The sequence below is a fragment of the Schistocerca serialis genome, chromosome 11 (genome assembly GCF_023864345.2).
Source record: "Schistocerca serialis cubense isolate TAMUIC-IGC-003099 chromosome 11, iqSchSeri2.2, whole genome shotgun sequence".
NCBI lineage: Eukaryota > Metazoa > Arthropoda > Insecta > Orthoptera > Acrididae > Schistocerca > Schistocerca serialis.
The window spans coordinates 126,012,060-126,027,054 of record NC_064648.1 but is presented as its reverse complement, the minus strand read 5'-3'; the positions used below and the strand labels follow the sequence as shown (position 1 = coordinate 126,027,054).

The 14,995-nt window shown below is 40.6% G+C and overlaps 1 protein-coding gene across 1 annotated transcript in view; it reads right to left on the bottom strand.

Moving 5' to 3' along the window:
* Positions 1-14,995, bottom strand: part of LOC126426916 (skin secretory protein xP2-like) — a 242,360-nt gene that overhangs the window by 150,791 nt on the left and 76,574 nt on the right. The window lies entirely within an intron of this gene.

Sequence of the window (14,995 nt, the reverse complement as noted above, 5' to 3'; positions counted from 1 at the left end):
CTTTTGACAATCTTGACTGGAATACTCTCTTTCAAACTCTGAAGGTGGCAGGGGTAAAATACAGGGAGCGAAAGCCTATTTACAATTTGTACAGAAACCAGATGGCAGTTACAAGAGTCGAGGGGCATGAAAGGGAAACAGTGGTTGGGAAGGGAGTGAGACAGGGTTGTAGCCTCTCCCCGATGTTATTCAATCTGTATATTCAGCAAGCAGTAAAGGAAACAAAAGAAAAATTCGGAGTAGCTATTAAAATCCATGGAGAAGAAATAAAAACTTTGAAGTTCGCCGATGACATCGTAATTCTGTCAGAGACAGCAAAGGACTTGGAAGAACAGTTGAACGGAATGGGCAGTGTCTTGAAAGGAGGATATAAGATGAACATCAACAAAAGCAAAACGAGGATCATGGAATGTAGTCGAATTAAGTCGGGTGATGCTGAGGGAATTAGATTAGGAAATGAGACACTTAAAGCAGTAAAGTGAGTTTTGCTATTTGGGGAGGAAAATAACTGATGGTGGTCGAAGTAGAGAGGATATAAAATGTAGACTGGCAATGGCAAGGAAAGCATTTCTGAAGAAGGGGAATTATTTAACATCGAGTATAGATTTAAGTGTCAGGAAGTCGTTTCTGAAAGTATTTGTATGGAGTGTAGCCATGTATGGAAGTTAAACTTGGACAATAAATAGTTTGGACAAGAAGAGAATAGAAGCTTTGGAAATGTGGTGCTACAGAAGAATGCTGAAGATTAGATGTGTAGATCACATAACTAATGAGGAGGTATTGAATAGAATAGAGGAGAAGAGGAGTTTGTGGCACAACTTGACCAGAAGAAGGGACCGGTTGGTAGAGCATGTTCTGAGGCATCAAGGGATCATCAATTTAGTATTGGAGGGCAGCGGGGAGGGTAAAAATCGTAGAGGAAGACCAAGAGAAGAATACACTAAGCAGATTGAGAAGGATGTAGGTTGTAGTAAGTACTGGGAGATGAAGAAGTTTGCACAGGATAGAGTAGCATGGAGAGCTGCATCAAACCAGTCTCAGGACTGAAGACCACAACAACAATAACAATGTAAGTGACAAAGCACAGCATATGCATCTTGTGGGTGGACTACAACAGTACCTTTAACCTCGACTGCATTAATACTGGTAATTGAGAAGAAGTAATTATTGATAACTTACACAATCAGTAGTAGAATCTTACAAAATTGTGAAAATAGTAATGATATTTTGAAAGTAATTTAGTTTCATGACAAACAGAATCGAATCGTTTAGATAATTTCATTTTATTACCCCCGGTTGGGAACTACTGTTTTACCACATAGGATAGATTCCCAGTCTTGACGTGTGGTAGCGTTCTCGCTTCCTACGCCCGGGTTCACGGGTTCCATTCCCGGCGGGGTCAGGGATTTTCTGTGCCTCGTGATGACTGGGTGTTCTGTGGTGTCCTTAGGTTAGTTAGGTTTAAGTAGTTTTAAGTTCTAGGGGACTGATGACCATAGATGTTAAGTCCAATAGTGCTCAGAGCCATTTGAACGATTCCCAGTCTTGAAACTGTGTCTCCCGTTATTTTAAAGTTCGGTTCATGTACATCTTTTTTTCTGCAGGATTACGACGTAGTTCCCCCTCCCTCGATGCTTTGAACATCAGTACTGTCTTAGTCTGGTTATTTTGAATGCATGTTTTTGCATGATGTTCATTACTGATACTGTTCCATGCGTATTCTGCATATTCACCTACATTTACGATTTGAACGGCAGGCTACTTTGAAAGTAGCCATACAACGCTGTAAAGTCAATTGTAACATGCTCATTTTACTAATGAAGTACGCTCTCCGTATATATGTTTTGTCGACCTTAACATTTTAAAACTGTATGTTACTTTGTAAAGAATATTTCCGAGACATTTCCTTTTCCTGGTTATTTACAGATCTGGAAATTTGTGGTACGGTCTATGGGACCAAACTGCTTAGGTCATCGGTCCCTAAGCCTACACACTACTTAATCTAACTTAAACTAACTGACGCTATGGACAACACACACACACCCATGCCCGAGGGAGGGCTCGAACCTCCGACGGGGGGAGCCGCACGAACCGTGACTGATCAGAAGATGGTTGTAATACACAAGCAAAACTAGTCATCATGTTTTAATTGCCTGTTATAAACTGCGGTTCAGACAGTAAAACTTTTGTTTATAACTTTTTTTTAATTTTAATAAATTATGTCAACACCGCTATCTCCTTTATTGACAATATCAGGCTTCACACTTAACGGTATTTCTTAGCAATGCTGGCCATATGCGAAAATATTCAGCAACAACAAGCTGCCTCCGGTATAAATGCAACCATTTTATCTTTTTAAAGAAAGCTTTCATAGTATTCCACGATTTGCTTATATGTTGAACATCGGCTTCCGAATATACGTACTGCAAAGGATTCGATGCATGTGCCGCAAAATAGCCCTTAGCTCTGTTTGAATGCGTTTCCTATTGCATTTCCACTGCACGTTTCCAAAATAATGCCGTTTATTAGCGAGACTTTATTCCGACTTAAGCAGAAGTCCGAAATTAACTATGAGACATGAGTATGAAGGAAATATATATACAATACGTTAAACTGAAGACACGAAGTATACCCAATAACTTGACATATCCTTCGCAAAAAAAAGATTTTTTAATGAAATATATGCCACATAGGAGATACCGGCTGGCAGCTGTTATTACTGATGTATTCCGTTAGATGGCACTAACAACGAGAGAATTTCGCTCAGGAAAACGTCATGATGACCTCACGTATACGAAGCTACGCAGCTGAAAGGTGAAATACAGTTGTGTAGTTTATCATCACGTAGAGCGAAATATGCAGCAAGATTTTAGCTATGTTATCATATCTCAAATTCACCTCCGCCTCGGATAGTGCGACGTTTTCCGAAAGAGCCATCAAATGTGTGACAGTTATTATTGTAAGTACCATTCAAACTGGTTTCTTAGATGCCAGTCTAACCACTATCCTAGAAAGCGTGAAGTATTGCGAAAAAGCCGAATGACGCATTTGGAAAATGCCGACAAAAGTATTCTACAATCATGATTGTAAGGATCATTGTTGTCTGCTTGAGTGGCAGTAGTTGCTATGGTATTACGTCCAGACGTGACCACCACATAGGAAATCGATTCCGAATAAAATCATATGTTTACAGCTCTTGATAATGTTTCAGTGCAAGTTAAGGCTATTGGACTTTTTCACAAAATTATACTCCAATAAATCCAATTTAGCTCACACAATTTCCGCAAGAGATGCAACATCTGTTACTGTTCGAAAGTAGCTCGTACATTATCCGTAAGAAGCGCTACAATAGCCTTTTTTATCGTTGTCAGCCTCCCTTCCGTTCGAAATGGTGCTAAAGAATAGGCAGTTAATTTAATATATTCTTCGTCCTTCATATTGTTTTGCATAAGCTCTGGTACTCAATCGATACACGACAGGCTCTAGTGGTATATCGCGGATACTGTAGGTCTATTTTTATTCTTCAACTCGCTGGTATTATAACCTTACTTAAGGCAACCTGTCATTCATTATACAATATCTATATTTTGTCTACATCTCGCATTCGGGAGGTCGACAGTTCAAACCCACGTCCGCCCATTCTGATTTAGGTTTTCCGTGGTCTCCCTAAATCGCTTCAGGCAAATGCCAGGATGATTCCTTGGAGAGGGCACGGCCGAATTACTTCCCCGTCCTTCCCTAATCCTATGGGACTGACGACCTGGCTATTTCGTCCCTCTAATAAACCAACCAACCAACTAGATAACAGAACGCAGCACGTCATTCTCAATGGAGAGAAGTCTTCCGAAGTAAAAGTGATTTCAGGTGTACCGCAGGGGAGTGTCGTAGGACCGTTGCTATTCACAACATATATAAATGATCTTGTGGATAGCATCGGAAGTTCACTGAGGTTTTTTGCGGATGATGCTGTGTATATCGAGAGGCTGTAACAATGGAAAATTGTACTGAAATGCAGGAGGATCTGCAACGAATTGACGCATGGTGCAGGAATTGGCACTTGAATCTCAATGTAGACGAGTGTACTGTGCTGCGAATACATAGAAAGAAAGATCCTTTATCATTTAGCTACAATATAGCAGGTCAGCAACTGGAAGCAGTTAATTCCATAAATTATCTGGGAGTACGCATTAGGAGTGATTTAAAATGGAATGATCATATAAAGTTGATCGTCGGTAAAGCAGATGCCAGACTGAGATTATTGAAAGAATCCTAAGGAAATGCAATCCGAAAACAAAGGAAGTAGGTTACAGCGCGCTTGTTCGCCCACTGCTCGAATACTGCTCACCGGTGTGGGATCCGTACCAGGTAGGGTTGATAGAAGAGATAGAGAAGATCCGACGGAGAGCAGCGCGCTTCGTTACAGGATCATTTAGTAATCGCGAAAGCGTTACGGAGATGATAAACTCCAATGGAAAACTCTGCAGGAGAGACGCTCAGTAGCTCGGTACGGGCTTTTGTTGAAGTTTCGAGAACGCACCTTCACCGAGGAGTCAAGCAGTATGTTGCTCCCTCCTACGTACATCTCGCGAAGAGACCATGAGGATAAAATCAGAGAGATTAGAGCCCACACAGAGGCATACCGACAATCCTTCTTTCCACGAACAATATGAGACTGGAATGGAAGGGAGAACCGATAGCAGTACTCTAAGTACCATCCGCCACACACCATCAGATGGCTTCCGGAGTAAGGATGTAGATGTAGATGTAAAACTAGTCTACATTGTTCTGAATTTCCATACTTCAACTGGACAAGGAAAATATTGCGGTCCTAGCTATCGATTTAGGCCAGTGACGCAGAGAATGCGACAATCCACGCAAATAACATGGCGACTACAAAGTCATGACATTGGCTATATTTTGATTACGAGAATTTACTACAGCGGGAAAAAAATTTGTTGGAATTATTACAACTATTACGGTTAAACACATAAATATAAATTTCTTGCACAGAAATTTCATGCCTCGTAAAGAAACACCATAAGAAGCTCTGCAGCATTACTGGATATCACGACATCTAGTACTAATCAAAAATTATCTATCGTAAATAAATCGGAGATCTTATCGCAAAATACACATTAGCTGTATAGTTCATACGGAGACAGCGATACGCAGTTATGAATATAATATTTGTATAAGTGGTAGACCTAAATCGAAACGGTTATCACACAAGAACCATAACTATTTATTCGAAATTTAGCTCTCAAATGTAGCGAGCGATACATAGTTACTTATACAGGGTGTACATTAAGTCCAGAAACGCTTTCAATAATTTATTGCACGAGAACCAAACACTGTACAGATATCATACATATGTGATTTTGAAGAGAAACCCTGAAAGTTTTTCTTTTATGTATACCGCCACAGCGTATTTTGTTAATTTGCCGATAGTCAGTGCTAGTCGAGTTCAGGTGCAGAGCGAGCTTTTCTGTGTGTTGGCTTCCCCCATCACCATATCTCACTCCGTGTGACTTTTCTGTGGGGACCCATTAAAGATCTGGTGTATGTACCGCCTCCACCACGCGATGTAGCAGAGATCTGGGAGAGAATACGGGAATGCTACAGTCGACGATGCCATGCTCGGACGGGTAAGGCAAGACTTCGGGGGGGGGGGGGGGGGGGGGGGACCTTCCAGAGTTTCTTTTCAAAATGCAATACGTACGACATCTGTACAATGTTTAGTTCTTGTGCAAGAAATAATTGAAAGTGTTCCTGGACTTTATGTACACCCTGTGTATGCATGTAGGATAACACGAGCAAACGAAAAGGTCTATTACAAAAATGACAACTATTCACGGGGAAGAAAAATACGAAGATCGTAGAAACAGCACTAAAGTTACAGTGGGGACCACGATAGACAGTAGCAATTTAAAAAGAATATATTGTTCGTCAAGGCAACAGTCGTAAATCCACTAAATATTGTAATATCATCTGGAACAGAAAAGATAGTATTTTGCCTTTCATTCACAGCACAGATTAAAAGGGTTAACTCTAATGTCCTAATACATACGTCAGCTTTGAGCAAAGACGGCATATCCAAGGCAAAAACACTACATAGAGGCAATCTTTGAAAGCATCTGGTCATGTTCGTGAACAAACGAATGTAGCATACGGTAAAATTACAAGCATGGTTCAATTACTTAGCCACGCATTATATTCAAAAGAATTGAAGGTTCCCAAAAAAAAGGACAAAAAGAGAAATATACCGCACGTGTCTGAAATAAATTATCATCGTAATTCATACGAGTGAGAAAGCATAGAGAACCTTTAATTCCACTGCAGTACAGCGTATGTTGAAGCCGTAATATTGTGAAACAGCAAAATAGTAATTATTGAATCTAACGGGACTACCGTGGGAAAAATGGAGTTTTGAGCTAGGAGAATTAAAATGTAACACAACTGGTAAATGAAATGAATAAAATCATATGTGAAACATGAAAAGAACAGTAACGCGAAATGTGGAGAAATCCTGAAAGAAAAGCCAGTACAAAAGTAACTAAAATTCACAAAAAGTAACAAATATTTGAACCGGTAACTAGAATCAAAGCATATAGGTCAGTTCTATATAGTTAATGATTTCCACCATTGCATGGCTCATTTTTTAGATGGTTTTTCCTGCAGATGTATGCACGGAAACGTACATTTGTAACTGCTCTCTGTAATACTGCGAGGAAGCAACAGATACTGGAAACGGCAACTTGAACTGACCTATATAAATTAATTCTAATTGTCGATTCCACCAATTCCACGGTTCGTTATTTAGGGCGTTTTTGCAACAAGTATGTGCACTACAGTGTTATACGATTTCTACATTTGGTGTTAGTCTCTTCACTACTATGAGCAATAAAAGACCTCGGAATGGGTACCTACAGGGGATAGGCAAAATATCTAAATCTTCATACAGACTCCGCAATCCACCATACGGTGCGTGGCGGAGAGTACCTCGTACCACAACTAGCATCTTCTCTCCCACTCCCAAACAGAACGAGGGAAAAGGACTGCCTATATGCCTCTGTACGAGCCCTAATCTCTCTTATCTTTGTGGTCTTCCCGCGAAATGTAAGTTGGCGGCAGTAAAATTGTACTGCAGTCAGCCTCAAATGCTGGTTCTCTAAATTTCCTCAGTAGCGATTCACGAAAAGAACGTCTCCTTTCCTCTAGAGACTCCCACCCGAGTTCCTGAAGCATTTCCGTAATACTCGCGTGATGATCAAACCTAACAGTAACAAATCTAGCAGCCCGCCTCTGAATTGCTTCTATGTCCTCCCTCAATTTGACCTCATAGGGATCCCAAACGCTAGAGCTGTACTCAAGAACAGGTCGTATTAGTGTTTTACAAGCGGTCTCCTTTACAGATGAACCACATCTTCCCAAAATTCTACCAATGAACCGAAGACGACTATCCGCCTTCCCCACAACTGCCATTACATGCTTGTCCCACTTCATATCGCTCTGCAATGTTACGCCCAAATATTTAATCGACGTGACCGTGTCAAGCGCTACACTACTAACGGCGTATGCAAACATTACAGGATTGTTTTTCCCATTCATCTGCATTAATCTACATTTATCTATATTTAGAGTTAGCTGCCATTCTCTACACCAATCACAAATTCTGTCCAAGTCATCTTGTATGCTCCTACAGTCACTCAACGACAACTTCCCGTACACCACAGCATGATCAGCAAACAGCCGCCCATTGCTATCCACCCAATCCAAAAGATCATTTATGTAGATAGAAAACAACAGCGGACCTACCACACTTCCCTGGGGCACTCCAGATGATACCCTCCGATGAACACTCACCATCGAGGACAACGTACTAGGTTCAATTACTTAAGAAGTCTTCGAGCCACTCACATACTTGGGAACCAATCCCATATGCTCGTACCTTAGTTAGGAGTCTGCAGTGGGGCACCGAGTCTAACGCTTTCCAGTACCCTTCATCCACGGTTCGCAAGATATAATGTGGAAAAAGGGCGAGTTGCGTTTCGCAGGAGCGATGCTTTCTAAAGCCGTGCTGATGCATGGACAGCAACTTCTCTGTCTCAAGGAAATTCATTATATTCGAACTGAGAATATGTTCGAGAATCCTGCAACAAACCGATGTTAAGATTATTGGTCTGTAATTTTGAGGATCCGTCCTTCTACCCTTCTTATATACAGGGGTCACCTGCGCTTTTTTCCAGTCTCTCGGGACTTTACTTTGGGCAGGAGACTCCTGATAAATGCAAGCTAAGTAAGGAGCCAATACAGTAGAGTACTCTCTGTAGAACCGAATTGGAATCCCATCAGGACCTGGCGATTTATTTATTTTCAACCCATTCAGCTGCTTCACAACCCCAGGGATGTCTATCACTATGTCCTCCATACGGGAATCTGTACGAGACTCAAACGGCAGTATGTTTGTACGATCCTCCTGCGTGAAAGATTTCTCAAATGCTAAATTTAAAAATAATGACTAAAAAGTAATAAGTCAAAAAAATTTAAAGATAATGTGAACACCTGTACTTACTTGGGAATGGTTTATTAATAAGGGGTTGGACCCCCATTTTCCGTAATACAGCTGCGATTCTTCTTGGAATACTGGCGTATAATGATTGTATAGTCTCCAGTGGAATGTTAGGCCACTCTTCGATCTGAACCTCTGTAGTGACGAGAGAGGCGGAAATCTGCTCCGGAGTCTACGTTCCAATACCGCCCACAAGTGTTCGATGGTGTTAAAGTCATGGGACTGTGCTGGCCAGGGAAGACGCTGCAGTTCAGCTGCACGCACCTCATACCGCGATTGTACTGCCCTCGCTGTCCGAACGGGTGCATTGTCGTCCTGAACTATGGCATCATTGTTGGGAAATAACATTTGAATCACGGGAAGCACCTGATAACCTAAAGTTCACATAATCGTCGGCTGTAACACGTCCTTTGAGAGTAATAATGGGACCAGCAGAATATCTTGACATGACATCACACTTCCACCTCGATGCTTAACCGCTGGAATTAAGCAATCAGGATTGTAGGCTTCTTTTGGCGTTCTCCACACGTAAACCCGGCCCTATGTTGTTGTGTTTGCACTGATCAGCCGTCTAGGATTTATGCTCCTGACACCATGTTTTACGCTTCTTTGCGTTGGTTGTCGTCACTAATGGTCTCATCATAGCAGATCGTCCATGAATATTCGCTTTATGGAGTTCTCGGCGCTGCAGTCATGGACTGTGCGGCTGGCCCCGGCGGAGGTTCGAGTCCTCCCTCGGGCATAGGTGTGTGTGTTTGTCCTTAGGATAATTTAGTTTAAGTAGCGTGTAAGCTTAGGGACTGATGACCTTAGCAGTTAAGTCCCATAAGATTTCACACATATTTGAACATTTTTTTGAGTTGTCGGCGGACAGTGTCGATAGATACGGGGCCTCGAAGATGGCTATTGAGCGGCTTCTGAATGCAAATACGGATTGTGCACTACTCGTAAACAACCCGCGCTGATGGCTAGTCCGTACTGAACACCCACAGTCCAGCGCGACACGAGCCGTACCTGCATTGTTGACCGTCAAACACAACCATCCCATTACTACCACTGTTCACATTATTTCACCTATCCACTGTACAATATGTTACTTTCTTGCAGTAGTTCGCAGATTAATTAAAACTTTTGAAATCCTACAAAAAACCCAGTTCGCGCACTTACTGCACACACGTCCAAAATTATAAATCATCGTATTGTTGGAATATGTATTTAAAATCGACCTCCTATATAGACATTGCCCTCACAGTATATATTTTCTTTAATGTCGTTTGTTGTTAGCAATATTAGCCTATTCCCAAGAGTTAGCAGCTTTCACTCCGTTAATACTAGGCAGAAATCAAATCTGCATGTGGAATGCACTTCCTTGACTCTTGCGCAGAAAGGAGTGCAGTATTCTGCTGCATCCATTTTCAATAAGCTACCACAAGAACTCAAAAATCTTAGCAGTAGCCCAAACGCTTTTAAGTCTAAACTGAAGGGTTTCCTCATGGCTCACTCCTTCTATTCTGTCGAGGAGCTGAAAAATTAAGCTAATTCCAGTGTTATATTGTTGATTTTCTTTATTTAAACTTACGAATTGTCGCCTGTTTCTACTATCGTGTTATAATTTCATGCACTGACTCGTTCCATGACCATGGAGACTTCTCCTTAATTTGGTCCCACGGAACAATAAATAAATAAATAAAAAGAAGGTCAATTATAGTTACCCAGTCCAACTATTCCATGGTTCATTGTTCAGATTGTTTTTCCCGCAGGTGAGTGCAACGAAATGTAATAGGATTTCTGCTTTTGTAGTTGCTCTCTAAACTACTGCGAAAAAATAGCAAACATTGGAATCGGTATCAAGAATTAAGTAAGTTATATAGGAGGTAAATTCCAGTTACCTATTTCAACCATTGCGTTGTTCATTGTTTAGATCGTTTTTGCAGTAAGTGTGTGCACTGAAATGTAATAGGGCTTCTACATTTCTGAACTGCTGCGGAAAAGTAACTGATGCCGGAATCGGTAACTAGAATTAACGTAAGTTCTAGTTATCGATTCCAATATTTGTTACTTTTTGCGAATTTTCATAACTTGTATACTGGTTTTTATTAGGATATCTGTGTCGGTTTTTCCACATTTCACACTTATTCTTTCACACACGCTATTATTTATTTAATTTTCCTGTTACGTTACATTTTAGTTTTTCGCCGTCCAAATCACAAAAGTACCCCGCGGTAGTCCGTTTAGAGTCAACAATTATTATAATACATTAACGCTATCTCATAATGTTACGACTTCATGAAGCGCTATACCACATTGTAATGGAATTTAAAGGTTCTCTTTGCTTTTCTTAACTCGCATAAATTACGACAGTAACTTATATCAAGCATATTTATCCTTTGTTTTGTTCTTATATATTTCCATTATCTTGAATTCATTTCGATACAGTTCGTGGCTAAGTAAATAATCGCTTGAATTGTCACTATAATTTTATCGTTTGCTACGTTGCTTTGTTTACGAATTTCATTCGCTGCTTTCAAAGATTATCTCTACGTAGCGTCCTTGCCTCCCATGTTGCCTCCCGTATGACGTCATTGCCAAAAGCCTACGCGTGGAATCGGGCACTAGAATTTATCCGATTAAAAACAGAACTTCCCTCGGAACCGAAGAAAATATGACATCAAAAAGCGCTTCAAAAGAAATGCAGTTCAAGACGCGGGGAATAGAATAGGGTCCGAATCCAGGCGAGTTCTTTGACCGATGACGTCGTGTTTCGAGTAAAGACGATCGCTTAATTTAATTACTAAGACCACGAAAAGATATCATTTAATACCAGGCCATTGCACTGAACAAGATGGTGACCCGGAGGATAGACATTAATCTCAAACTCAGACGTAAAAATCTCACGAAATAGGCTTATTTCAATATGGAAATAAAATGACATTAACGGGACATCCGCCGGAATGAGGGGGTTATGGGTTGGAACAAACTCATTAAAAAAACTGACGCTAATATCAGTGCACAGCAACAAAGAATCGAAAGCTAGACACGCAAACTCAGCTAGAAGAAACGAAACGAAAAAAGTCAAAAAATACACAATTAGAGTCGGATAATTTGCTTGGCCTATATAGCTCAAACGAAGATACCGATACCAAAAAAACCTTCCACACACAACCATAATTCCACCCCTACAAATGAAAGTAAATAAACACAAATTCGAAAACCCTCATTTCAAAAAGCACAAAGAAACAGCCTCACAATGAATGAAAAAGCTTATGAAAATAAACTTATGAACCATCGACAATTCCAAATTAATCAAGGCTGGCCTCAAAACATACTACACACACACACACACACACACACACACACACACACACACACACACACACACTCAATAACAACAACAACACCACCTATAAAATCAATCCATTTCAAATACGAAGCGCCTCCACAGTGTCACATTCGAAAAAAAGGAACCAGATATTTGTAACAATCAAAATTGTAAATAAGATCACTACTCGTTTCATTCGCAACCATGTAGTTACACACATACTCTCTGTCTAACCTCGACAAACGTGTCACATAACGAAAACAGCCAAATACTTGTTAGAAACAAAAATATAATCATAACCACTAATCGTTGCACTCGGAACAATTTAATTTGTGCTCGTAAGTTCCTGTTTAATCGTGTCAAATACGAAAATAAACGGCGCAGCTTACAGACATCATAATATACACGAGTAGCTAAAACAGCCACGGATAAAATTTAATAAGAAGCCGCTTACATCATTCGCATCGTAAAGTCATGATGTCATACAAGGTCATGGGTCAAAGTGGACGGGTGAAATCGGAATGTGCGCTTGACACATTGTCACAGCAGAAACTGCCATTACGTCAATGGTCAAAGCCCACGTATGCTATTCAAATTTCTCTTGACCATACGGTTTATTTTCATTCATATGCTCCGTGGCATTACCATCCACTTATCCATATTTAAGATTGTCTGTCATTCGCTACACAGCATAAATATTGTCCCTTTCCTGAACCTCCACACAGTTATGCAACACGTATTATTTCCACCACACGTGCGTCACCAGCATTTTGCGAGTACTGCCCACACTGTTGCTACATTATCGTTTGTACAGTTAGATCTACAAAAGTAGAATGCGGAAATAGCTGGTAATAATTAGTTACCTCTACCACGTATGCACCGTGCTTGCGGTGCATATTTTAAAAAAACTCCTTTCTTTGTACATGCAAATTACCTTAGCCGTACCCATGTTTATATCGTGCCACAACGATTTGTAGATATGCGGCTGGACATCGACACATCGAGACAAGACACTGCCCTTCGGTGAATTTATACGCTTTAAGTTTACTAGTAAAAGAAGCATAACTTACCGAAGACGAACGCGTCGCAGGGCGTCTGGACGAACCGCACGTAGTGGGCGAACTCGCCGCAGAACTCCTGTTGGAACTCGTCTTAGAACCGCTGCTCCTTTTTCCCGCCGGCTGCTTCCTTTTCGGCATGGTCTTCCTACGTGCCGATTTACTCCCCACGCTCGAATTTTATAACGCGCCTACACGACCGAATGTTGCAGATCACGAATATTCGTTCTTCCCTGACGATTGTTATGCGGCTAACGGACAAATGCGTCAGAGATACTACTAACTAGTGCTCGAAGGAGACTTCTTGATGTATACTCAGCGTTGCCAATTTAGCGACTTTGTCGCTAGAAATGGCGACTTTTGCCTTCGTCTTAGCGACAAAAAAAACTTTTTAGCGACAAAAATTATTTAGCGACTTATCTGGCGCCTTTTGGAGTACTGACGACTCAAAACTATTTTCGGCCAGTATTTTCATTAACAAAACTAAGATTTTGACTATAGAAACTGCCTGAGTCAAGTTTGTCTGAACAAAATAAAGTTTATTTGAAGTAGAGATGCATTCAGTTTAGCCTGAAACTCATAAAAGAAATTCAACAAAGACTGCCAAGTAAAGTTACGATCCTGAAAAAAAGTCAATGCTGAATGTTGAAGAAACACTTCAAGTGAATAAAAATAATGCTGTAGCGGATGTAGCCAAGGAACTGGATTTTAGTGGCGATTTCATAGACTGTATGTTGCAAGAATGGCATAATATCAACTTCATTAGGTGGAATAACACTACTAGCACTGTTTTATTTTGGAGTGAGGTTTTGCTGTATGAAAATACCGCAGGGGAGAATCCTTTTTCTTTGATTTCACAGCCAGCAATGACTGTTCTATGCCTACCGCCTTAAAATGCAGAAATGGAAAGAATACTCAGTTCTATGAACATTATAAAAACTAAACAACGTAACAGATTATCGTTAAAGGCAATTAATGCTTTGATCATATTGAGAGACCAGCTGAAGAAACAAAATAAAGATTGTGCATCTTTTGACATACCGTCAGACGTATTGGAGCTTGTTGGAACGAACAAAAGTTACCCTTTTGCGACAAAACCAGTCGAACTGCAACGTCATCTTTTGAGCGACGTACAACCCTCTACATCAACTACAGTTCTGTCAGAGCATGAAACAGAAGAGTTATTCGATCTTCTGAGTGACGACGATGAATAGCTCACATACCGGTATGTATATATTTTGTAACTTAATTTGTTTTCTTGCTTTCTTTTGTTACAAATATAGTTGTATATTTCTAGTATATTTGACTACTGTGATTGAAACAACAATTTATGTGTTGCATCAATTATGATAAGTTTAATTAAACGTTAGCATATTTTATATATATGCTGTTGCAAGCGATGCGTCATTTAATTAAGACAATATAGCAATTACTTATGAGAGCTTTTATTAATATTTTATTCCCCCCCCCCCCCCCCCCCACTGGCTTATTGCACCATTCACAGCACGAAATTTTCAGTACACCCCTAGTAAAATCAGTTTTAGCGACTTTCTAGCGACTTTTGATATTGAATCTAGCGACTCGGGTTTTTTAGAGTTGGCAACACTGTGTATACTCTATGGAGGAGCGAGTCCGAAGGAGTACACAAGTTTAAACGCTGCACACGCGTACTATACATAGACTCGTGGAACCGAAACGACTTTGAGCTAACTCCTGCACATTGACGAGTTCGGTAGAAGTGGTGCGGTGCCTTTGAGACGCAACCACAGAAGTCTAATTGTCACCGAGGTCGCAACTCATTAGCGTCTCAGGAAGCGAGGAAGTGCAGCGATAAGGAGAGGCGACAGTAATCGCTAGGTCGCGTCATCTGGATACCTCATCAAATTCAAATAAATTTATATAGGCTACCGAAAGAGAATTGTTTTGTTGCATAAGACATCGTAAATATGCATACACTACTGGCCATTAAAATTGCTACACCACCAAGATGACGTGCTACAGACGCGACATTTCACCGACAGGAAGAAGATGCTGTGGTATGCAAATGAT